This window comes from Procambarus clarkii, chromosome 27 (genome assembly GCF_040958095.1).
Source record: "Procambarus clarkii isolate CNS0578487 chromosome 27, FALCON_Pclarkii_2.0, whole genome shotgun sequence".
NCBI classification, from domain to species: Eukaryota; Metazoa; Arthropoda; class Malacostraca; order Decapoda; family Cambaridae; genus Procambarus; species Procambarus clarkii.
Window position 1 is genome coordinate 13,497,237 of NC_091176.1, and position 25,815 is coordinate 13,523,051.

General features: G+C 41.9%; 1 protein-coding gene across 3 annotated transcripts in view; it reads right to left on the reverse strand.

The window, feature by feature from the left end:
* Positions 1-22,563, reverse strand: part of LOC123762682 (AN1-type zinc finger protein 4) — a 46,377-nt gene extending 23,814 nt beyond the window's left edge. For 2 of the 3 annotated variants that reach the window (XM_045749357.2, XM_045749356.2), the window contains exon 1: positions 22,396-22,563. The gene's annotated coding sequence lies outside the window, so the exon portion shown is untranslated. Of the gene's footprint in view, positions 1-18,092; positions 18,396-22,395 lie in introns of those variants that run through there. The other variant, XM_069332369.1, reaches the window with a different exon arrangement.
* Between the last annotated feature and the right edge of the window lie 3,252 nt (positions 22,564-25,815).

Here is a 25,815-nt window from a genome sequence, read left to right on the forward strand (position 1 = left end):
ATGGCGGGGGAAACAGGATACGAAGAAAGGCTGAAAGAACTACCTGGCGTCACTAGAAAGGAAAAGAGAGAGAGAGAGAGAGAGAGAGAGAGAGAGAGAGAGAGAGAGAGAGAGAGAGAGAGAGAGAGAGAGAGAGAGAGAGAGAGAGAGAGAGAGAGAGAGAGACGGGAGACATGATACAGACATAAATACTTGGGGGGGGGGGATTGTCAGGGTGGAAAAGCTAGAATTATTCACAATCAATGAATGCCAACAGAACAAGAGGGGGTGGATGGAAGCTTGAGAAACAGACGAGTGATGCTAGAAAGTTTTCTTTTAGCGTAAGAGTACTGGGAAAATGTAATGAACTAAAAGAGCAGGTTGTAGATGCAAACTTGATGCATAGGACCGACTTCATAGGGAGCCGGTCGGCCGAGCGGACAGCACGCTGGACTTGTGATCCTGTGGTCCTGGGTTCGATCCCAGGCGCCGGCGAGAAACAATGGGCAGAGTTTCTTTCACCCTATGCCCCTGTTACCTAGCAGTAAAATAGGTACCTGGGTGTTAGTCAGCTGTCACGGGCTGCTTCCTGGGGGTAGAGGCCTGGTCGAGGACCGGGCCGCGGGGACACTAAAGCCCCGAAATAATCTCAAGAAAACCTCAAGATAAATTTAAAACTAGATATATATAGGGAAATAGATCACGAATAATTTCATTAGACAATAAACGGCTAAAAAAGCGGGATCCAAGAACTAATGCACAATTATGTAGGCCCAAATAGGTTACCTTGTGTTGGTTCCGGGTATCAATATCACCACGGCCCGGTCTCAGACCAGGCCTTATGGTTGGTAGTTTGGTCAACCTGGCTGTAAGACGTAGCTTGCTCGCAGTCTTATAAATCACGTATAAATCACAACCCGGTTGATCATGTTTCCTTTGGTGGTGTTAATAAAGTTCTCATTTGAACACCGTGAGAGGCCGGCTAGTTATGTCTCTTATGATTGAAGGGAGTGTTGAACAGCCTTAGGCTCTTCATTTTGATAAGAGTTGTCTGTTAATGTACATATCCCCCCCCCCGTCCAACCACTTGGGCTGGATGGTAGAGCGAAGATCTCGCTTCATACAGGTCAGCGTTCAATCCCCGACCGTCCAAGTCGCTGGGCACCATTCCTTCCCTTCCCGTCTCATCATAAATCCTTATCCTGACTCCTTCCCAGTGCTATATAGTCGTAACGGCTTGGCTCTTTCTCCTGACGTTCCCCCCATTCTTTTCAATGGGGGTTATCTTGCACTTCCTGCCGCGTCTCCTGGTCTCACCCGGAGGTATTCCCGTGTGCACATTATGAGCCAGTCCCTCTAGTACTCCCTCTAGTGTATATTATTACGCCTCTCTCCCGCCTGCGCTGTAGGGTTACAGATTTAAATACTTTAAGCGGTCCCAATTATTTAGATGTTTGCACGTATTCCACGTCAGCAATTTCTCCAGCTTTGAATGGAGCTATTAGTGTGTAATTATATTCAAACCTAAAGAGCACAAATACGTGCGCGCGCGCGCGTGCACGCTCACACACACACACACACACACACACACACACACACACACACACACACACACACACACACACACACACATTGTGTGTGTGTGTGTGTGTGTGTCCGCCCGAATAGTAAATACACACACATATGTGAATATATACATGCATGAAGAGTGTATACATGCACACGCACACTCATACACGGATGCAATATCAACGAACTATAACCAAGGGCAAGTTTCGTAACACAGCGTATATAAATATGAGAGAGAGAGAGAGAGAGAGAGAGAGAGAGAGAGAGAGAGAGAGAGAGAGAGAGAGAGAGAGAGAGAGAGAGAGAGAGAGAGAGAGAGAGAGACAGAGAGAGAGAGAGAGTGAAAGAGAGAGTGTGTGTGTACACACACACATTAAAGTGCTGTACCAAAGCACTATGCCGCTGCGCCTGTCATCCGTTCACAGCACCACAGCCACAACCGTCGGGTGGATGATCAACTATCTACTAACACACTGTTCACATTCTGCCAAGAATACATCAACAATATGCCCGTATAATCTGTCAGCAATCTGTCCACTGGTGCTCGGCAGTGTTGCAGAACTAAAGATGGATCAATTAAGGCCCACCAAACTTTCTGCAAATGAATAATCATACACGGTGGGGCTGGTGGAGTGTGTCAAGGGCACTGGCGACGCTCTCACACTTGTCAACACTATAAACGGCATGAAACTCCACGGTAACTATGCTCCCTGTTTCATTTATCACATTATCCTTGCTCTCACCTCCCCTCCCTCTCCACATCACTCCCTAACCCTCCCTCACTACACGCTAACCCCTTCCTCCCTCCCTCCCTGCCCCATAGTGCCACTCCTCCCTCCCCACAAGCGTGTCACTGGCCTTCCTGCACCCCTGCACCATCACCCCTTCCTCCATCTCCCCTCCCTCCATCACCACCACCGTCCCTCACCGCCCCTCTCCCTCCATCTCCCCTCCCTCCGTCACCACCTTTCCCCTCAATTAGCGGGCCTAAATCAAGTACTTAGGTTTCATAGCCTTACACAACAAAAAATGCTCAGCAACCTGATAATCGCACCCAATTGACTTTTAATGGTCTGATAATTATGAGTGGGCCGAGACGATCGATGTAACCAGGTGATGCGGTAGTTAAGTGACCAATGAAAACGTGTAATGTTATAGTTAACTGTCCACTACACACACAGGCTACTCTAGCTAGGCCACCCATCATCACAAGTGACGTTACCTGCAGTCAGCTGACCACCACAACCTGAAGTTGTAGGCTCAAGGTAACGTGGTTTCCAACCTCTTATGGCTCATTTCTCCATTTTCCTGTCATGTTCTGACCCGTGGACCACCCTACAACCACGTTCCTCACCTCTGGACCCCCCTCTTCTACGGGCTCTATTAGCCCGTACTACTTGGAACGTTTGTTCCAAGAAGCTGAATCTAAAAACAACAACAACAACCTCTACAACCGCGTTCTTCCCTGTGTGTGTATCCACACACACACACACACACACACACACACACACACACACACACACACACACACACACACACATGGTGATGTGGTGGAGGCTGACTCCATACACAGTTTCAAGTGTAGATATGACAGAGCCCGATAGGCTCATGAATCTGTACACCTGTTGATTGACGGTTGAGAGGCGGGACCAAAGAGCCAGAGCTCAACCCCCGCAAACACAACTAGGTGAGTACAACTAGGTGAGTACACACACACACACACACACACACACACAGGAGATGTAGGAGATGGATATTCAGGGCTGTGAAGGTTTCAGTGACTACATAGCAGGTACTGTAACAAATGGAGGGAAAAAAATTATAGTCGCAGTCATATATAATCCACCACCAAATGACAGAAGACCTAGACAGGAATATGATAGAAACAACATGGCCACCATTAACATAATAGAAAGAGCAGCTTCTGTTGCTAGCAGGAATGGATCTGAACTACTAATTATGGGAGACTTCAACCATGGGAAGATAGATTGGAAGAACAGAGACCCGCATGGAGGACCAGAAACATGGAGAGCTAAGCTGCTGGACGTGGCAACAAGAAACTTTCTAAGCCAGCATACCAAAGAGCCAACAAGAATGAGAGGAGAAGATGAACCAGCAATGCTTGATTTGATATTTACCCTAAATGAATGGGATATAAGGGAAGTTAAGATGGAAGCGCCCTTGGGAATGAGTGACCACAGTGTATTGAACTTTGAGTACCTGGTAGAGCTAGGACTTATCTCCCCCCAAAAAGAACTAGGAATCAAAAGGCTGGCATACCGAAAGGGGAATTATGAACAGATGAGAAGTTTCCTAAGTGAAATACCTTGGGACACAGACCTCAGAGACAAGTCTGTACAGGGTATGATGGACTATGTTACCCAAAAGTGTCAGGAGGCAGTAAACAGGTTCATCCCGGCCCAAAGGGAAAAATCCGAGAAGCAACAAAAGAATCCATGGTATAATAGGGCATGTATGGAAGCGAAGAAACTGAACAAGAAGGCGTGGAGGAACTTCCGGAATAACAGAACACCAGAAAGCAGGGAGAGATACCAGAGAACCAGGAATGAGTACGTCAGGGTGAGAAGAGAAGCAGAGAAAATTTTTGAAAATGATATAGCAAACAAAGCCAAGACCGAACCAAAGCTACTCCACAGTCACATCAGAAGGAAAACAACAGTGAAAGAACAGGTATTGAAACTTAGAACAGGCGAGGACAGGTATACAGAGAATGACAGAGAGGTGTGTGAGGAACTCAACAAGAGGTTCCAGGAGGTCTTCACAATAGAACAGGGTGAGGTCACTGTGCTAGGAGAAAGGGAAGTAAACCAGGCGGCCTTGGAGGAGTTCGAAATTACGAGAGAGGAGGTCAAGAGACACCTGCTGGATCTGGATGTTAGAAAGGCGGTTGGTCCAGATGGGATCTCACCATGGGTACTGAAAGAGTGTGCAGAGGCACTTTGCTTGCCACTCTCCATAGTGTATAGTAAATCACTAGAGACGGGAGACCTACCAGAAATATGGAAGACGGCGAATGTGGTCCCAATATACAAAAAGGGCGACAGACAAGAGGCACTGAACTACAGGCCAGTGTCCTTGACTTGTATACCATGCAAGGTGATGGAGAAGATCGTGAGAAAAAACCTGGTAACACATCTGGAGAGAAGGGACTTCGTGACAAATCGCCAACATGGATTCAGGGAGGGTAAATCTTGCCTTACAGGCTTGATAGAATTCTACGATCAGGTGACACAGATTAAGCAAGAAAGAGAGGGCTGGGCGGACTTCATTTTCTTGGATTGTCGGAAAGCCTTTGACACAGTACCGCATAAGAGGCTGGTACATAAGCTGGAGAGACAGGCAGGTGTAGCTGGTAAGGTGCTCCAGTGGATAAGGGAGTATCTAAGCAATAGGAAGCAGAGAGTTACGGTGAGGGGTGAGACCTCCGATTGGCGTGAAGTCACCAGTGGAGTCCCACAGGGCTCTGTACTCGGTCCTATCTTGTTTCTGATATATGTAAATGATCTCCCGGAGGGTATCGATTAATTTCTCTCAATGTTTGCGGACGATGCTAAAATTATGAGAAGGATTAAAACAGAAGAGGACTGTTTGAGGCTTCAAGAAGACCTAGACAAGCTGAAGGAATGGTCGAACAAATGGTTGTTAGAGTTTAACCCAACCAAATGTAATGTAATGAAGATAGGTGTAGGGAGCAGGAGGCCAGATACAAGGTATCATCTGGGAGAGGAAATTCTTCAGGAGTCAGAGAAGGAAAAAGACTTGGGGGTTGATATCACGCGAGACCTGTCTCCTGCAGCACATATCAAGCGGATAACATCAGCGGCATATGCCAGGCTGGCCAACATACGAACGGCATTCAGAAACTTGTGTAAAGAATCATTCAGAACTTTGTATACCACATATGTCAGGCCAATCCTGGAGTATGCAGCCCCAGCATGGAGTCCATATCTAGTCAAGGATAAGACTAAACTGGAAAAGGTTCAAAGGTTTGCCACCAGACTAGTACCCGAGCTGAGAGGTATGAGCTACGAGGAGAGACTACGGGAATTAAACCTCACTTCGCTGGAAGACAGAAGAGTTAGGGGGGACATGATCACCACATTCAAGATTCTGAAGGGGATTGATAGGGTAGATAAAGACAGTCTATTTAACACAAGGGGAACACGCACAAGGGGACACAGGTGGAAACTGAGTGCCCAAATGAGCCACAGAGATATTAGAAAGAACTTTTTTAGTGTCAGAGTGGTTGACAAATGGAATGCATTAGGGGGTGATGTGGTGGAGGCTGACTCCATACACAGTTTCAAGTGTAGATATGACAGAGCCCGATAGGCTCAGGAATCTGTACACCTGTTGATTGACGGTTGAGAGGCGGGACCAAAGAGCCAGAGCTCAACCCCCGCAAACACAACTAGGTGAGTACAACTAGGTGAGTACACACACACACTAGACTGAAGGTTGCAAGGCAGATTCGCAAAGATGAAACTCCACCCACCACAAGCACTATTAGGGGAGTACACCAAGAGAAAGACAGACCCCCCACACAAGCACTGCAGGTGAATAGTTGTGGCATTACTCATACCCTCAACACACCATTGTTGGCCACAATGTCTACCATGTTAACCGGACTACCTTAATGTTGTTGCTGCTGCTGCTGCTGCTGTTGTTGCTGCTGCTGCGACGGCGAGGACGACAATGACTTTGAGAAGGAGGTCTTTACAACACAACCAGCATAGGGACAAAGAATGAGATATATAGGAAATTCAATATTACCATGAGAATATCTTCTAATAAGGAAAGATTGGGGGAAGAGAGTTGGTGCAGCCCTGTTGCTACAGCTACGTAGGAGCTCTGAAGAAGTCAAACTAACAGAGGAATACCAGCAGCAAGAGTAAATACTAAGAACAACAGTAGGAGACACGAAGATAATGGTGGTGGCAACTTACAATCCCTCACCACACAATAGTAGCCATAGGGAAGAATACGACTAATTGCAGGGAAAATTGTCAACAGGTAATAAAGTAGCCACCGCGGCAAGGGAAACGAGCTAAAATATACTAGGCGACTTCAACCACAAGGCAATACATTACATAAATAAGGAACCCCCCCCCCCACGGGAGTGATGAGATATGGAGAGCAAAACTGCTAGACACAGCAAACACTTCTTACAGCAGCATATTACAGAAGCCACAAGAGTAAGAGGAGAGGACCCACCAGCAATACTAGACCAGGTGTTTTCCTAAATTGAGGCAGACGTTGACAAAAATAAGAGAACGAGATGCCTCTAGGAACTAATGACCACTGCACTGTCATACTTGAGTATATGGTAGAGCTGAAGGAGTTGGTTACACAAAGAAACTTGTTAAAGATGAAAGATTGCAAATATGGGGACTACCTCATTAAGATAGGGACTTTCTGTGAGAGATTCAATGCAAAGGAGAAAATGGAAGGGAAGACAGCAAATGAGACGATGGCCTGTGAAGTGAGGCGTCCTCGCGAGAGTCCACAACAACATATCACTTGAAGGAACGAAGCTAATTGAGACATTCGCTGGGCGATAGCTCTAGTGAGAAGACAAGACAAGCAACGCCAAGGTTACGCGAGAGCGGAGAAGAGTCTAGAAACATCCAACGTCACAAAACAGCTGGAGGAGTGACGTCTTCGAAGCAGCAGCCTCAGCAGTGACGCAGAGCGATCCGAAAGAAATTCAAAACTTGTTGAATAAATCAGCTGTTCTAGCTAAGTAACTTTCCCTCCCCATTCCCCCTTTGACTAATAGTTCCTTTAAGGAACTCTTGGGGCGTTATATTATAGTCGTACACTCTCAAAAGGAATCACTCAGTGTGGAAGTCAATGGATCAGAACCAGGGGCCAGATTCACAATGCAGTTACACAAGCACTTACGAACCTGTACATCTTTTCTCAATCTTTGGCGGCTTTGTTTACAATTATTAAACAGTTAATGAGCTCCAAAACACCAGGAGGCTGTTTATAACAACAACAACAATTGACTGGAAAGTTTTCGTGCGCGTAAAGTGATTAATAAATGTAACCAAAGCCGTCAAAGATTGATGAAAGATGTACACGTTCGCACGTACTTGCCTAACTGCTTCGTGAAATCTGGCCCCAGAACCTTCGAACACCAAGGCTGGCAAAAGGATCACTCAGTGTGCAGGCATGAGGTTTCGCCCAACATTTCTAGGAAGCCTAAATTACTGCTGATTGGCGCGCGTGAAGTCTCTACCTCCACCCCCACCCACAAGATTACAAAATGACTGTAATCTCTCTAGTTCACTGCATTGTAAAATCTATACGGTTGACCGCAATCCCTCGTCCACTCTCAGGCATTTCAGGACAATCAAAATCTCCAAATTCATATGTTTAGAAAATGTGCTTAAATTGGAAAAACAATAACGTTGATGCTCAGAGAATTGTGTTCCTTTCAGTGTACTTTGTTCACTAAACAATGCGGGAGGGTGTCACTCAGAGCGGGAGGGTGTCACTCAGAGCGGGATGGTGTCACTCAGAGCGGGAGGGTGTCACTCAGAGCGGGATGGTGTCACTCAGAGCGGGAGGGTGTCACTCAGAGCGGGATGGTGTCACTCAGAGCGGGAGGGTGTCACTCAGAGCGGGAGGGTGTCACTCAGAGCGGGATGGTGTCACTTCTAGATTTGATTTGATTCTGATTCTGTGCGCCGAGGTTGTTTCCAACTTGAACTTGCCGGTCTGGTACATGCGCCTGTCTGTTGGTTGGCTGGTACATGTGTCTGTCTATTTGTTGATTTGGTATGAATATGTGTCTGTCTGGAATTTGTGTATTTGTTTGGGAATATGTTTATTTGTGTATCATTTCGTGTGCATTCGTTTATTTGAGCAGATAGCGGCCTATGGTCCACAATTCGTCAGCACGTGGGGTGAACCGGTTCCATGTGAATATACTATGACAGGAACATCTGTATCTGGGTCACCACAACTCCAAGGTCAAGCGTCGGACTATAGGGTTCGATATCATATTTATCTCCGTCCTCGCATATTGAGAGAATACTCCACTCTTTAGCGAGACTTACGACCTTGGGTTAACTTAGTGAACTTGACACGGAATTTTGGGCCACGTGTCGGGGTGTTACAGATAGGTCTCCCAGTAGAGGGAGAGTTTGAGTGGCTCGCAGGAGAGGGTGTGAGAGGGGGGAAGTGTGCTGAGTGTCTCACAGGCTGGCTGGCTGGCTGGTTGGCTGGCTGGCTGGCTGGCTGGCTGGCTGGCTGGCTGACCGGCTAGTTGGGTAGCTAACTGGCTGGCTGGCTGACCGGCTAGTTGGGTAGCTAACTGGCTGGCTGCCTCTAATAACACTCATACTACTGGATCACACCAGTTCAAGATCCCATGCTCGCTTGCCAGGACCTGTCGTACTATCTGAAGCGTACAGGATTCTTGTTTAGCTTGAGGCGTGGGCGGTGGATGGGTGAGAGTGGATGAGTGGGCGGAGGGGCTGTGGAGGGTCCGTGATTGGCTAGATTGGTGGTGGATAGCTTGAAGGGTCGTGGAGGGATGGAAGGGAATAAATGGGAGAAAAGGACAGTGGATAGGTGGATGGGGGTTGTTGCTTACCTATCAGGGACTACGGGGAAGAGAGGTCTAGCTCTTCATGCCCCGTCTACTAGCCATCTAGCCTTAAAGTCGTGGATGGGGGTGGCTTCCACAACTTATTTTAATGCATTCCACTTACTGACCACCTTTAGCACCTAAGGGCATTATTTAATCTCTCATTTGGGCCCCGGCCCTCATTCTACGCTGTATAAATGAATATTTGAAATACTGACTTTTAGGGATATGTTAAAGGCAGATCAAGATTACCGTCAACACAACAAATAATTCATTCATAATGAGAATTATGCAGAACATTGTAAATTTAACAAGTTATTCACAATGGTGCCAGTCCAATATCCTAGTTCCAGCCTGCAGGAATGAATGGGTAAAGTAAGCACAGGCAACATATTTCTATTATCACTGGGCGCCAAGAAAATGTAACATAAAAAGGTGGCAACACTATTTCATAATTAATATGCATATTTACACCATTTAAATAAATACTCACACTTATGCACTTTAAATTAAGTGAAAATCAGATGATTGGACAACACATCTTGCTTTGATCAAGTTCACAAGACCCCTGATGGAGGCATTTAATAACAAGCTTGAGAGCAGCTGGATACCCTGCGGGCTCACCATAGCCCGTGCTACTTGCAACTTTGTGTTCCAGGTAGCGAATCTTAAACAACAACAACAACAACAGCTGGCTACCCTCCATTCCCATTTTGATGCCAAATCTAACTTAACAACCATTTTAGCCGGCTTATCTCTAACATAAAATTTAAATAACTTCATTAGATGATGCTCTAAATTCACGGACATATCATCTGATACTATCTCAAGGTTCTCGTGATAACTCTGCGTTATATTTCCCAATTAATCTACCTTTTATTTTTAAGTCGTGACACCATTACGGACTTTTAAAACAAGTGGTCATGTAACTGTCATCAAGCCACACTGCAAGCAAGGAGGAGCTGGATCTTGCCTTTCCTAATTTATGTTAACAACGCTTCAGTCCGCTCTGTAATTGGCTACCTAATGAAAACATAAGAGCAACATGTTGCATACTTGGCTGATCAATACGAGAATTTAAGTGGTGTGCACGCTGGGAGGTGTACGTATTGAATAAACATGAGAACTTTCATTTTCTAGAAATACATAATTGTGCGGCCATGGCTTAGTCAGTCGATAAGTCCTCATTAAACTTTAACACCAAACATATCCTACGAAAATGCCGCCCTTAGTTCTTGTAAACATCACTACGGCACACGTGATGCCTGCCTGGTCGATATGATTCACGTTCTGACGTGCGCTAGGCTACTGTGACTGCCAGGTCCATAAAAAACAACGTAAGACTCATTTCAAAACCACCTGGCTGATGTTATCTGCGATTATCTACTCCAGGTACAAACTCTGTGAGCAGGAACTGCGGCATGATCTCCCACACTACATCACCGAATGCCCAGATATTAGACCTTTCAGACCAGTTGGCATGAGGTACCTGGAGCTTTGCAATTACTTTATTCACTCTCGTATTCTTGAAGATATCCTCACAGTGCACCCAAAATTTGCCAGTGCCGGCTACTAAACATATGCCCCTGTATGACTAACTATCCTGCGATATGGGGACTTTTATAATCACCACTGCTACCTTATTCACTCTTGTGCTCATGATATCCTCATAACGAACCCAGATTCTGTCAGTGCAGACTACTGATCACATGCTTTGTATGACTAACCATCCTGTGTGATGGGGCTAGCTTTATGACACACTGTACTCCACTTCACATAGTCTAGGGTAGCTGCACAAATGCAGATATACCTAATGTATTAATAAAAAAAAATAAAAAAAAATAGACTTCATGGCTGTCCGGGTGATATCAAATAAGCTTCGTTAATCACCGGGCCACTATATTCACCTGAATACCACAGGTATTCAGGGCCACATCGGTCAAGTGTGGCCCTGAATATCTGGGTCAATAGGACGAAATAGTTGGTTCGGGGTCCCCGAGGCAGGCTTAGCAGGCAATTCTGAATCGGTATCATGGCATGCACTATCGGGAGATCATTTTTTGGGACAGGCTAATGAGTAGCTCACACACAATTGTCAAGCGTGAGTGAGTGGCTCTCACACAATCATTAAGCGTGAATGAATATTCCCCCATGATCCGTATGCGTGAATGAGTGCCACGTGCACAATCCCTGAGCGTGAAATAAACAAAAATGTACTTAACTTATCATCTATTTTATATTTTTATATTTACAAATATATACTTTGAATTACGATTTGTAAATAATAACTATTTCTTGACTAAATACAATATGTAACGTACAGATAATGTTGGTGTAATTTAATTAAAAACGACAGTTTTGCACATAAGTATATATACACAAAAATAAGTTTGTACATACAAAGTAAAAAATAAGTAAGGTTAAGTATACGTGGTTTGGGTAGGATGAATTCAGAGAGTTAACAGCATAAACATAGTGAACGAAACTCGTCTTGAATCATGATGTTGAACTTAATCAAGTTGGCAAAAGTATAAAATATTCATAATTCCAACTAGTGGTTAGTTATAGTTTATACTAATACATAGTTATCCCAACTAAACAATCAACCGAACTAAATAATCTTACCTAACTTAAGCATGTGTATTAAACCAAACCTTACCTAGCCTAAGCTTTTCTATAAAAGCCTTTTTAACATACAAAATCAAGACCACTGTTTACTTTTGAAATGCGTTGATATTAAAAAAATAGAATTATATAATAATTGGTTGATGAAGATTTTGTCAATCTCTCAAGAAATAAGTCCGTTACTGTGGGAACCGACCTGTGAGATTTATATTTATTTAATTTATATGAATTTATATTTACGTTAATTTATATACTTCGATAGCAATTTGTATAATGATAAGTGGACTGTATTTCTGCAATAATCTCATAATCTCACAAATCGATCCTCTACACATTAGGGGGGGTTTATATTACACATATGCAGCCAATCAAATTACAGTAATAGCTACATACATTGATGAGGTTCCTTCTCTTATAGTACAGCAGGTTAGTCCACCAGGTATAACTAGAGTGTAGACACCAAATTATCCTCTTTGAGGTAGCTTCTATCACCCAGTAACTGGTGCACATAATCTTGCATCCTCGTCTTGACCTGTCAAAAGTGCGCTAGCTGTGAAGCCAGAATCCTATATATGACAAGCTATATCAGAGAAAACACTATACAGTACATGGAACATGAGGACCTGGCTTAATTACCTTTAGTTTGAGGCTTCCATGTGATCTAACCGGATAACCCTACCCAATGACATTAATGGCCACTAATGATAGATAATGGGTTTCGGATAGACACTTAACTTGAATTTGTAGACAGCGTGTTGATAATGGTACACTTTTAGTTTCCATAACACTACGTCCAAGTAAATTTAACAGGAGCCGAATTTGCTCCCGTGTGAGCCTCTGGTCTCAATACAAATGGCTGCATCTAACACTCCATTCTATTGACGTCACTGGCCGACATTGTCCAGAATGATAGGAGCCGAACTCGCTCCACACGTCTCGGAGGTGACACAACAATGGCTGCCCCCTTCCTCCCTCTGACGCCTGGCCTACTTTGTCCAGATTTCAGAACGTGATAGAAGGGTCACATTTACTCTACTTTAATATTGATAATTAAGTTAATTTATATAAGATGTTTTTATGATGGTAAAGTCCAAAGACTAATGTATTTAAGAATAATTCCCACCATAATAGGTGGTGAATTATAATAGTATGTGGTGATGATATCCCGTTTTCTTTAGACGGTAATTCCACTACAAGTTACGTTTTCTATGGGTAACTTGTTGGTAATACAGCAACAAATATTATCTGTCTGTATGATATATTAAATGGTGTCGGATTTTCCGACATAATTCCCCAGGGGGCTGCTCACGGGTCGAAGTCCTATTTAGAACAGACGAACACCGATACTCCTCCTTCGAATTATTAGATTAATTTGATGTTAGTAGTTAGTAATCACACATTTGTGTGTCTGTTCGTACAGGACGGATGTCCCGTACTAGAGTTGCAGGGGTTAGAAGTCTAATGCGATTTCATTTCCCTGTCAACTCTTGAAAGGCTAATATTCAAGCCTTATTACATATTATTTAACCCAGAAGACTGGATGTGATCAAGTACTACAGTCAAGTATGATTCAGGGACTGCAGTGAGATCAGTGACATTAGATATAACTTGAAGTTTGTTCAGGTAACTGGTCACTGATATATAAACACTGAGGCCCATGGAATACATCTTGATTAAATAATAAATGTATCAAATCAGTCATCAGATTTATTGGGGTTTAATTTAGTTAATTGATTCAGAAGATTGAATAGCTCATCATTAAAGTAAAGTATGGTTCTGAGACTGCAGTGGGTTCAGTGACATTGGTCGCAGTGACTTGTAGCTGTTTTAGGCTACTGTTCACTGATTTGCCACTGAGGCCTCATGAACTCATCTCCAGCTTTAAATGATGATACTAACATCAACCTCTGTTACTATAGTCAGCTGTAATCTCCTTAGTATAATGCTACTGGAGAAATATAATCAGCTGACAAATTTAGATCTCTACTGGTATTGTTTATCTGCAGGCATAGGTCTCCTCAGGCTTGATACTGGGCCTGAGAGTAATTTACCTCCTGCAGAGTTTAACATGGTTATACCCTGATATTTAGTAGGGCTACCGATGAATCGATGGCAATAGTCTGTCCCTACAAGGAGACCGAAGTCAGTGAGGTGATCAGACTTAATATTATCTGCCAATTTTATTCCTCTATTTCTCAGGAATTTGGCTGTTGCTCGCAGACCTTGAACTTGTAGGTCTACTGGTATTTTGTCCACCACAATGGCTTGTACTCGACAGACGTACCTGCCTAAGCGTACTGATGGTTGTACCACCTGGTAGACTTGAGGTCCTGCATCTGTTACAAACCCTGAGATGTTGAATGACATCTGGGCTACAGGCCTTAATTGTAATTCATCTGCCAACTTTTTAGTGATGTATGTTCTCTGGGATCCTTGGTCAAACAACCCACGGGTATGGACCTTGGCCCTCTTATTCAGGATGGTAATTTGGGCAGTAGGCAAAGTCGTATTACCTTTAGACTTTGCCGATTGGACACTCTTTGTTTGTTGCACCCTGCAGTACTGTACTGTGGTGGGAATGCTATCTTCCACCTTGGGGTTTGGAGACGTTGTTTTGGTGTCTCTGCACAATGCTGCATGGTGCTGACCTTTGTTACACCTATTACAGGTGTGTAATTGGGTATCACAGTCGTTGATGTTATGTTTCCTGAGGCACCTCGTGCAATGTTGCAAATCTTTGAGTCGCTCAACACGGGCCTCACTATCAGGAAAATTAGAGCAGTGGTATATTGAATGTTTCTCATTGCAGAACAAACATGTTCCATAGCTTCCAGTACCCTTTGGTGTCACGTTCTTGGGTGACACAGTAACTATAGGCTTGGAGGGTCCCACTGCATATACGCCCACACTGCTACTGTTCCACTTTGGTGTTGAATTATATTGTCTAGATTGATTTGGAGTACCTTTGGTACTCTGTGGTTTACTATTATTGGTTTCTGAGGGTTTACTTGGTGGTTTTAATTTGTCATGTGTTCGTAATTGATGAACTACTGACTTTAAACCTTCAGATATTTCATTCATAGATAAGATGCTTTTATTGTAATGAGCACTCATTTGTCTCAATATGTCCCTAGGTATTTTCTCCTGGACAATTATTTTCAAGACCCACTCAGCCCCGTTTGTATCTGCTGTCAGGCTGAGGGCATTGATCAATGATTCTATCTCCAGCTTGAAGACTTGGAGTGAATCAGCTGAAGCCTCCGGTGGGGGTAAATGCAACAGCTCATGAACTAAATGTGATGTTCTTACTTCTGGATCAGCATAATTATCCTTGAGGAGTTTTACTGCCAGATCATAGCCGTCATTAGTTAATCTCAGATGGGATACTACTGTTTTAGCCTCACCTGATAATTGGCCTTGCAAATAAGAGAATTTACTACTCTTTGGTAAAGATTGTTTTGAGTCTACAAGGTCAACGAATTTGTTCCAAAATTCGTCCCAATCTTCCTCATCTTTTCCTGAGAAAGTGGGTAAATTAATTGGAGGGAGTCGAGCTTCTGCTTGACTCGTATTAGATGCAACTGTTGTTGTTGTTGCTGCCTTGTTCTGGGCAATTAATTTGACATAAGGCTGTAACGTGGCTTGAGTCTGATCTTCATAATTCGCAAGATCAACCATAATGTCGTCTATTTCTGTTTCTGATAAATTGGTGTTGGCAAGTTCAGCCACATATGTTGCTATTTGACATTTGATTTGCTCAAATTTACCTGCAGCTGCTTGATAATAGCTTTCCAGGTCAGCATAATCAACTGTTGATTGTTGTGACAAATCTTCACATTTCTTGATCTGTCTTGTTAAGTGGCCTTTAAGACCTGCAAGGGTTCTTTTCATTCTCCCTGCATTATCCATACTGGCTCGTTGGTGAAGCCTTGTGGGGCTTGTACTTGGGCTGCTCATAATACTGAACAAACACTAATGGTAGCCTAGGGTAAATTCTGAACTCACTAGGCAATAATCCTACCTCTACTAGAGGTTAGCACTTAAAATTAATACACATTATATATATATACAATCATACACACTAATGATTTGAGTGATAAACCAGTGTCACTGGAAGTACCTTTAGGTTAGCTCTTCTATATCACCCTAGGATGGTAGAGACACTAATTAATCACTCAAAGGTGTAATGATCATAAGTAATTTATTATATATACAACTCAACTCGAGTTGATAAAAATTACACCCAAAATAGGGTCTGCACCATTCATTAATGGTGTAGGTTGATCAATATAGTACAACTGACTATGGTAATAATGGGACTAGGATGAACAATAATAGTTCAACTAGTCAATGGTAATATCCTACCCTGTTGTGGGTTGGCAATTAGTAAATATTATATTGTGATCACTAGTGCAATATATATTAAATAATTCTCTATTTTGGAGAAATAATATACACAATTATTGATAATAGCCTCTTAATTAGCCTCTATGAAACTTCTAATATTATCTAGAAGTATTAAATATTATTAGTGACCTCGCGAAATAAAGTCCACAAAATTCGTAGATAATCTCTCGCGAAATGTAACACCACGAAATCCGTGAACAATATCGCGAAGACACAGTCACTAATTTGGCTGGATTCTATATTAGCGCTGTCATTTCACGAAATAACACGCCACCAAATCTCTGTGGGTGTGCATGAAACCGCTGATGAGGCAGATCTGAACTGAGGGAGGCTCCTGAGCTCCCTCGAGGCTACGCTGCCGTCTTGACTGCTGGCTTTGTTTAAATAACACTGCACTAGATATTTAATGAATCCACTGGTTTGGTTAACTGGTTCATCCGGTACTAAGATGACCAAATGTGGGTTCAAAGGATCAAATAATCCGTCATCCGGTTCGAAGGACCAAATAATGTGGGAACCGACCTGTGAGATTTATATTTATTTAATTTATATGAATTTATATTTACGTTAATTTATATACTTCGATAGCAATTTGTATAATGATAAGTGGACTGTATTTCTGCAATAATCTCATAATCTCACAAATCGATCCTCTACACATTAGGGGGGGTTTATATTACACATATGCAGCCAATCAAATTACAGTAATAGCTACATACATTGATGAGGTTCCTTCTCTTATAGTACAGCAGGTTAGTCCACCAGGTATAACTAGAGTGTAGACACCAAATTATCCTCTTTGAGGTAGCTTCTATCACCCAGTAACTGGTGCACATAATCTTGCATCCTCGTCTTGACCTGTCAAAAGTGCGCTAGCTGTGAAGCCAGAATCCTATATATGACAAGCTATATCAGAGAAAACACTATACAGTACATGGAACATGAGGACCTGGCTTAATTACCTTTAGTTTGAGGCTTCCATGTGATCTAACCGGATAACCCTACCCAATGACATTAATGGCCACTAATGATAGATAATGGGTTTCGGATAGACACTTAACTTGAATTTGTAGACAGCGTGTTGATAATGGTACACTTTTAGTTTCCATAACACTACGTCCAAGTAAATTTAACAGGAGCCGAATTTGCTCCCGTGTGAGCCTCTGGTCTCAATACAAATGGCTGCATCTAACACTCCATTCTATTGACGTCACTGGCCGACATTGTCCAGAATGATAGGAGCCGAACTCGCTCCACACGTCTCGGAGGTGACACAACAATGGCTGCCCCCTTCCTCCCTCTGACGCCTGGCCTACTTTGTCCAGATTTCAGAACGTGATAGAAGGGTCACATTTACTCTACTTTAATATTGATAATTAAGTTAATTTATATAAGATGTTTTTATGATGGTAAAGTCCAAAGACTAATGTATTTAAGAATAATTCCCACCATAATAGGTGGTGAATTATAATAGTATGTGGTGATGATATCCCGTTTTCTTTAGACGGTAATTCCACTACAAGTTACGTTTTCTATGGGTAACTTGTTGGTAATACAGCAACAAATATTATCTGTCTGTATGATATATTAAATGGTGTCGGATTTTCCGACAGTTACAAAGTTTGCTACTACTGTATAGTGCTTGACAAACTGAACGGAAATGATAGATTGTCGCTGCATAATTAGCGGTTACTTGAAACAAATTTAATTAATAGCCTAATTTTCCTTTGTGACCGGCAACCTCTGGCGTAGTCAAATGTCTGAATTAAAGGAAAACCAAAAACGTAGACCTGACATAAACCAATGAATAATATTACAAACTCTATAATTATAATTGTTACAGTCACTTAAGCTGCATAACGACCCTAGCACCAACTGTGTAAACACATACCTTGCGGTTACCTGGTGATGATTTCGGGGCTCAACGTCCCCGCGGCCCGGTCCTCGACCAGGCCTCCTCGTTGCTGGACTGGTCAACCAGGCTGTTGGACGCGCCTGCTCGCAGCCTGACGTATGAATCACAGCCTGGTTGATCAGGTATCCTTTGGAGGTGTTTATAAAGTTCTCTCTTGAACTTGAACACTATCTAAATCGAAGTGAACTAATAATTCAACTGAAGCTTCAGTTTTCAGCCTATCATCAATCCAAAGGTCAGTCAGGCTCACAACGTTTAAGTCAAACATTGACTTATTAAAATATATAAAAATCAGTAATTATAGCTTGGGATGGAAAATGGGTTGTAATTTTCACAATGGCGATCATCTCTAAGTTCTCAAGGTGAAGCCTACTGTAGTGAAACAGTACACTGTGTTCAGTTGATTACTACTCTGTGGTCGTTGGGAGTGAAGGAGGGTCCGGCTGAGCCAGAATGATCTCAGACTGCAGCGAATAATGTCTTAAGATCAATCCAGCATCCCCATCCAAATGTTGATAAATCTGGTGTTTAAAGTGGGGGTGACGTACTTCCTAAATATATGAACATACTTCCCAACATTTGAACACTTGAATATTACACAACACCAGACCAACGATCACAGGGCTGGCGTTCGCCATTAGGACAAACAAATTTAAGTTGGTTTGTGAAACAAACTGAAATTTTGAAAATGAATTCATCATTTCCAAGTGCCTTATGTACATTCAAACTTATTTGTACAAATAAGGAAGTTTAATTTATTAAATGTCTTTATACAGTACAAACTGTAGGGTGTGGTCATATTTTGTAATCAAAATTAATAGACATTCAATTTACTGAACTCCTTTATTTATTAAATATGTTTTTACATACAAAAGAAGCTTCGAAATATACTGAAGAATTCTTTCCCTCATTAACATGACTTATTTATTTGTATAAATTTTGCGTGTATATCTTCAATTTGCACGAAATTTTGGCTCTAATTTGTCATTCAATAGTAAACAGTTTATATTATTAGTATGTCTGACTACAATTCTTATGTGTGTGAGAACTAAATACCAGCCTAACTTATTATAACTAAAACTAACCTAACTGACCCTTCATATAATCCAGCCACATGCTCCTAAAAATTTGGACAGGATAGCAAACTGTCACTGTACCGCTCGAACATATTTAGTTACATCAGATTTTATATTATCAAAATAACTGAATCGCAACAACTTATATCCAAATAGTAAAGCTATTTTGGACGGAGGCAAACACAATTTGCCTCTGTCCAATTAGCGAAAAAGTGCAGCTTCCCATTAGTCTGTATCAAAATAAAGAAGCGTCCCACATGTCTGTATCATAGGCGAGTACACACACCAGAATGGATGTGTGTGCTCTGATAATGGCTTTATCAGAACAGCAATCTGATCAAGCTGAAACACTAATGTAGTTGACAGGAAACAGGTCATAGTCAGATAGGAGATATCGGAAAGCAGAGATGTAGCAAGCGGGGTCTCTTGGGGCACGACATCACTTCCTTCACTCGTATACTGTATGAATCTTTGTGAGGATGGAGTCTAGTATTTAGTGAAGCTAGAATATGATATCGAGGGGATTGGCATGAGGGATGTCCCCTATGACCCTCCACTTACATTAATCTGTCACCCTGCAAAGTTTGGTGAGGCTAGCCCCTAGCATCTGGCCCCTAGCATCATCACACATTATTTATAGCTTGTGCTACACAAATTAAAGGCCATTGAGACAATATACATAGCCTACGTTAGCAAGTTAATTTAGGAGGATAAGAAGAAAGGAAATGTCCCGAGGTTTGCATCAAGATTAGTGACCGAAATATGAGGATTATATTATGAAGAAACGTAAAAAGTACTCTAGCAATCCTAATGGAGAGGTTTGCATCAAGATTAGTGACCGAAATATGAGGATTATATTATGAAGAAACGTATGAAGAAACGTAAAAGGTACTCTAGCAATCCAAATGGAGAGACGGACCAGAGGAGACATACACAATACTGAGGAAATAGACATAGTGGAAAGGTCACCCTTTCCTAGATAAAATAAAACAAAACAAGAGGAAATGGGCATGGAAGCTTGAAACGCAATTGAGCTAAAAGAACGTGAGGAAATACTCATACGCAGTGCTGGTGGTCAACAAGTGGAGTGCTCTCAAAAAACTTACTTGGCAGCATCTTCCACCCACAGTTTAAAGGTCAACAACGGCTGTGAATAGAACGTCAAGAAGCGTTCTAAAGCAACAGCAACAAATAGCTTGAAGGTGGTGCCTAGTCTATGTATTTTGTACTGATCACACGTACTTTCCAAGGTCACGGCTGAATCTGTCGTTTATAAATTTAATTATCAATTAATTCAGATGGGGAACGTAGTCAACACACGTCGATAGCCTAAAAAGTTGGGAGTTAATCGCGAGACGGGGCGCGGCGAGTTTGCTAATGTAGGTCAGAGAATTTGGTGATTGGTTATTCCTTCAATCACTGAGGTGATTGAAGGAATAACCATGTGGTTGTTAACGCAGATGTAGTAGTTATCTGAAGCTTGCTTACATAGGTAAGGTATAAGCGGTTAATTACCAGAGTTTCGTTACGTTGTTCAAGGGCATTTACAGGGAGATAGATGGCTTGCAGATGAGTTAACACGAGCAGTAACCTAGCAACTAATGTCCTATCACTACTGTATCAGTTAACAATTGATACAAAGTTCCTTAGGCGTATGTTAGGACTAGGAATGTTTATTTAGATCGTAGACAGGTTAGGTTCATGTATGTATATTTCACTTTAAGTTATACCCATCAGAATTCCAATAGCGCAAAACGTGAACCTTTCGTTTGCACAACAGTCCCTATTTTGTACATTCCATCCATAGAAGGAAGAGGTTCTATCATTTTTTGAAGGGTTACCAGAATACAGGTAATTTAGAAAGGTAGGCAGAGCCTGAATGAGTGACAAGGCAGGCCCAGCCTTGCACTTGGCAACGAAGACTTCACCAACAACGGCGTTTTAGCACTCTACTCAGGTAAGGGAGGATGAGAGATAATTAACACATGTAAGAAGACGAGAAATAGGTGCGGGAAAGATAACGTACGCTAGTGACAATGATCAGAAATATGAGCATTATGTGAGGATATATCTATACTGAAATGAATTTACATATGGAGCTACATAATCACTAGTGTGTGCTACGTATCGTTACTCCCGGCGCTATTAATATTATAAATAATATTAGATTGAAATTATATAATTTCAATTAGTGCTGTTGCTGTTTTTTTCAGTCTCACTTCCCTCTCTCAAGCTCTATCTATCCTCTCAGGCTCTCTCTATCTATCGCGTTCTCTCTGTCTACCTCGCTCTCTCTAACTTTATTTGTCTCCTATCTCTCGTTCTTTCTACCTCTTACTTTCTTGCTCTTGTTGTCTCTACTTTTTTTATTTATCTTCCTCTTTATTTCACTCATTTTTTTTCTGTGTCTCTAGCTCTGTTTCTCGCTTTATTTCGCTCTTTCTGTGTCTCGCTCTTCCTGCCTCTTATTTGCTCTCGTTCTTCCGCTTCCTTCCCCTCTCGCTTTCCCCGCCTATCTTTCTTGCCACTACTCTTTCTTTCTCATTTGCTCTTTCTCGCTCGCTCGCTCTTTCCGTCTTTCTCGATCTTTGCTTCTCTCCCTCTGCCTTTCGTTCTTACTTACTATCTCTCACTTTTTGACTCACCCTTCCTGTCTTAGTTTTTGCCTTTATCTCGCTCTGTCTCTCGGTTTTTCTCTCGCCCTTTCTGCCTCTCTCTCACTTTTCCTTTCATACACACACTCATTGAAAAAGTTGCAAATGGATAGTGCTAAAAGAGAAAATCGTTGAGGCAAGTACATAAAACTATATAAAAAAAAAGGTAGAAATTAGTCATTGCATTAACTGGCCAGATGGAAAGACGGGGGCATGGGAGCTATAATTAGACAATGTAAACACAACTAGGTGAGCACTCACAGTGCTTCACCACTCAATAATAATATCACGTAAACTGTACTTAGTTGCGTAGCCTGAGCCACAGATACATTGTAAAGATCGTATATATTACACCACTTTTAGATTTTGTAATACATATTATCTCCGTTGTATCACTACAGTCAGAACAGCACAGAGCGAAAATGTTTCGTAACGTCACGTGTTAGGATTCGTTCACTTGCCACCACCAGATTAATATACCAAAACAAATATTTCAAATCCACTTGTTCATGTGGTATCCCAAGGAAAACACACTGCCTCTACACTCACGTTTCACGATCATTCGGCGCTTTCCTACCCTGTTTGATTCCTTCTTGGGTTACAGTTCTACACAGAGGGTTACGGAGCCGCAAAGTCAACTAGCAATTACAGAAATGGTGACAGAAGAGAGCGTAAGCAGCGCGGAGGTCCCGGCCTGCCTGTATTCTCATTCCACTGTGGAATTCGCGACTACCTCGGCCCCGGATGACGAGGTGCCACTTGCCCTTATTCGCACACTCATTAAATATTAATAAATGAATACGTCCAGCTTAAAACTGGTCACATCCGTAAAATACATTGATGACATGATAATATTATGTGTCATCTTTTAGAGTGTGTATTTAGGAAATGTTGTTTTACGTGTAGTATAACGGGATAATGTGCGGCGTGGTAACCGAACGCACCTGGTAGCTAAGGCATGTGTGTAACACGACATCAACAGTAGTCAATCGCACTTCTTCTTCTACACTCCCTGTGATCAATATACTTACAATGATATGTTAGTTCGTATTTGGTAACTTTCCTGTGTGTGTATATATCTTGTAAGCAGAGCATAAATCCATAAGAAATAATGTTAATGTTTATTACAGAATTTAGGGATATTATAGGCAGCGTTCCGAGCAGTAGGCAATGGTTGCATACGATTCAGGAATGCTGTTCCTTGGAAACAAATTAGTTTATTCTGCTGGTAATATCTTGCATTAAATAACTTCTTACGTGCTTCCGCAGTAAACCGTACGAGTTGTTATATTGTCAATTGACTATGACCATAACATTTTTATTTTTTTACAACGTTTCAATAAGCCTTTGTTATCATCAGGCTATACAATAGCACTGATTGATTGGTTCACATAATAAAAGATCACTAAAGGGTGAAGTGAGTATAGAAGAATGCGTTTTAGACATGAAATAGATTAGCCTAGTAGGTGGTCTGAGTTTAGTGAGTAATCTAGTTGGTGGGGCATGAGGCTACTTATATACTGCCGCAGAGCGCACGAAGCAGGACTCATGTACAGAAATTTGATCGAGTAAGCTATTCATATTTTTTGAACCACATGTCCTGCAATGGTCAATGTTAAAGATCAGGTCATAGTAAGAGAAAGGCGAGCCCTACTCTGAACCCATGTCGTCCAGGGTTATATATCGTTGTCACACCAAGTGGCTTAGTACTCTTTCAAATTATATTATATATGATTTTAGTGATATCAGTCTATAACGATATCACCGTAGTGATATCAATACGGGACTCGTGTTGGGTCACGAGTACATTGGGTGTGATGGTGGGTTGTTTATGGCATTACATTTTTTTTGTCTTTATATACAAGAGTTCTTACATTCTTGTACAACCGCCAGCACGTATAGCTTTTCGGGCAAGTCCTTAATCCTAATTTTCCCCGGAATACGACCCGCCGAATCGCTTATCAACCAGGTACCCATTTACTGCTGGGTGAACAGAGGCTACAGCTAAGAATTGGCGCCTAGTAAATCCTCCCTGGCCAGGATACGAACCCAGGCCAAAGCGCTCGCGAAACGCCAGGCGAGTGCTTTACCGCTACGCCATGGGGACCGCTCAAATGTTTTGGCTTACTTCTGGGTCCTCTTAGCGTGTCGATGAGTTACTGTGATGTGTTCTTAAAGTAAAAAAAAATTTTGTCATCAAGTGTCAAGGTCGTTTATAACAATAATAGCCTTGGGACGAGAACGACCTTACACCGTTCCCAAGCTCATAACCTTACAAAATACAAAGTGAAAATGATTGAGGAAGGATGTACAGTGATATGCAGCATTTATGTGGTATCCCAAGCATTCATCATGCCAGGGTTCAATCATTTATACAACAACTTACGAGACCTGTACATTTTAATTTGATCATGGGGTCTTTGTGTGTAAACTCCGAAGCACTGCGAAATTGTTTATAACTACAATAACCTCGGATTGTGAAGTTCTGGAGAGGTCGATAACTGCTAAATGTAAACTGGGCCGCCATGATTGAGTAGAGATATACAGGTGTCTTAAGTGGACACTTAGATACTTGATGAATCTTGGCCCAGGTGGACTGGAGATGTTGGCTCAAGTGGTTTACCCAGATAAAACTCTGATCAAACTTACTAGTGAGGTGACACAGCTGACCAGAGGCTCTTACGATGAGTCGGGGCAGGCGGGGGTCAACTCACATTATGGTAAAAAAAGGACTGTCGACAAGGGGTTGATTGTTGATTATGGTCGACTTGGTTTTGCGATGGAGGAGACGAGGTTGACACTGGTTGTGGTCGAGCGAGGACACATTAACGAGAAATAATTTGAATAGATTTTCCAAAATCGTCTTCTAAACTAAAACTAAAACTAAAGTATAGAAATTAATGCTTTCTGGATCTATAAAAAAAGACGATTTTAACAACGAATGTATATTCCTGTGATTGATGATATTGAAAAATTAATACTTTAGTGGTTAATTACATGTGGTTAATAATGCACTAAATGTATTTTTAATTGTACGCAAGGAATGATGTTCATGTGTACAAACCCCTAAGACAATAAAGTGAAAAAACCTTTGAAATTGTACTAGTACTTATTTCCCGAAAAAGCATAAATTTTATATTAATTAAGAATTGCAAAAATCCACTATCACAGGCTTGAACATCATTTGAAGACGGAGGCTAGATACTAGTGTTAAAACAGGGTAGATTGAAACACTCCACAAAGGAAGTTGAAAAGCAGACGCAAATATTTCTAGACTGATATCACTAAAATCATATATCATAAAATTTGAAAGAGTACCAAGACACTTGGTGTGACAACGTTACATAACCCTGGACGACATGGGTTCACAGTAGGGCTCGCCTTCCTCTTACTATGACCTTACTATGACATGGCCTGGGATTACATAGAAGACAAGCAAAACACCGCTGTAACATACACAGATTTCGCCAAAGCTTTCGAGAAAAATAATGATGGTGTTAATGTACTCAAAATGTGCAAAAACTTATTATAGTACTGGCAAAGTAGGAAGATAGCTTTTCAATTTATTAACAAACAGAACCCAAATAGTTGACAAAGTAAAATCCGAATCATCCACCGTGAAAATCTCAGTCCCACAGAGTACTATGCTTGTTCCAGTACTTTTTCTCATTCACATATCAGATATATACAAAGGCACTATATATAGTACCGTATCATCCTTTGTAGATGACACTAGGATTTTTTGAGAATAAACAATATGTCAATGTGCCTACATGATGAGGACTTGCTTGACTACTAGGGTATGAATAAGTAGAGTGAAGAGGTATGAATAAGTAGAGTGGAGTAGAGTTCCCTCTCCACTCATGAATAGCAACTCTTAAAACGAGAGATCTGGAGCACCATTGCAATTTCGTCCCCATTGCTTCGGAGACACTTGTAACCTGGGATAAAAGTTTTTGAAGGCTCTGG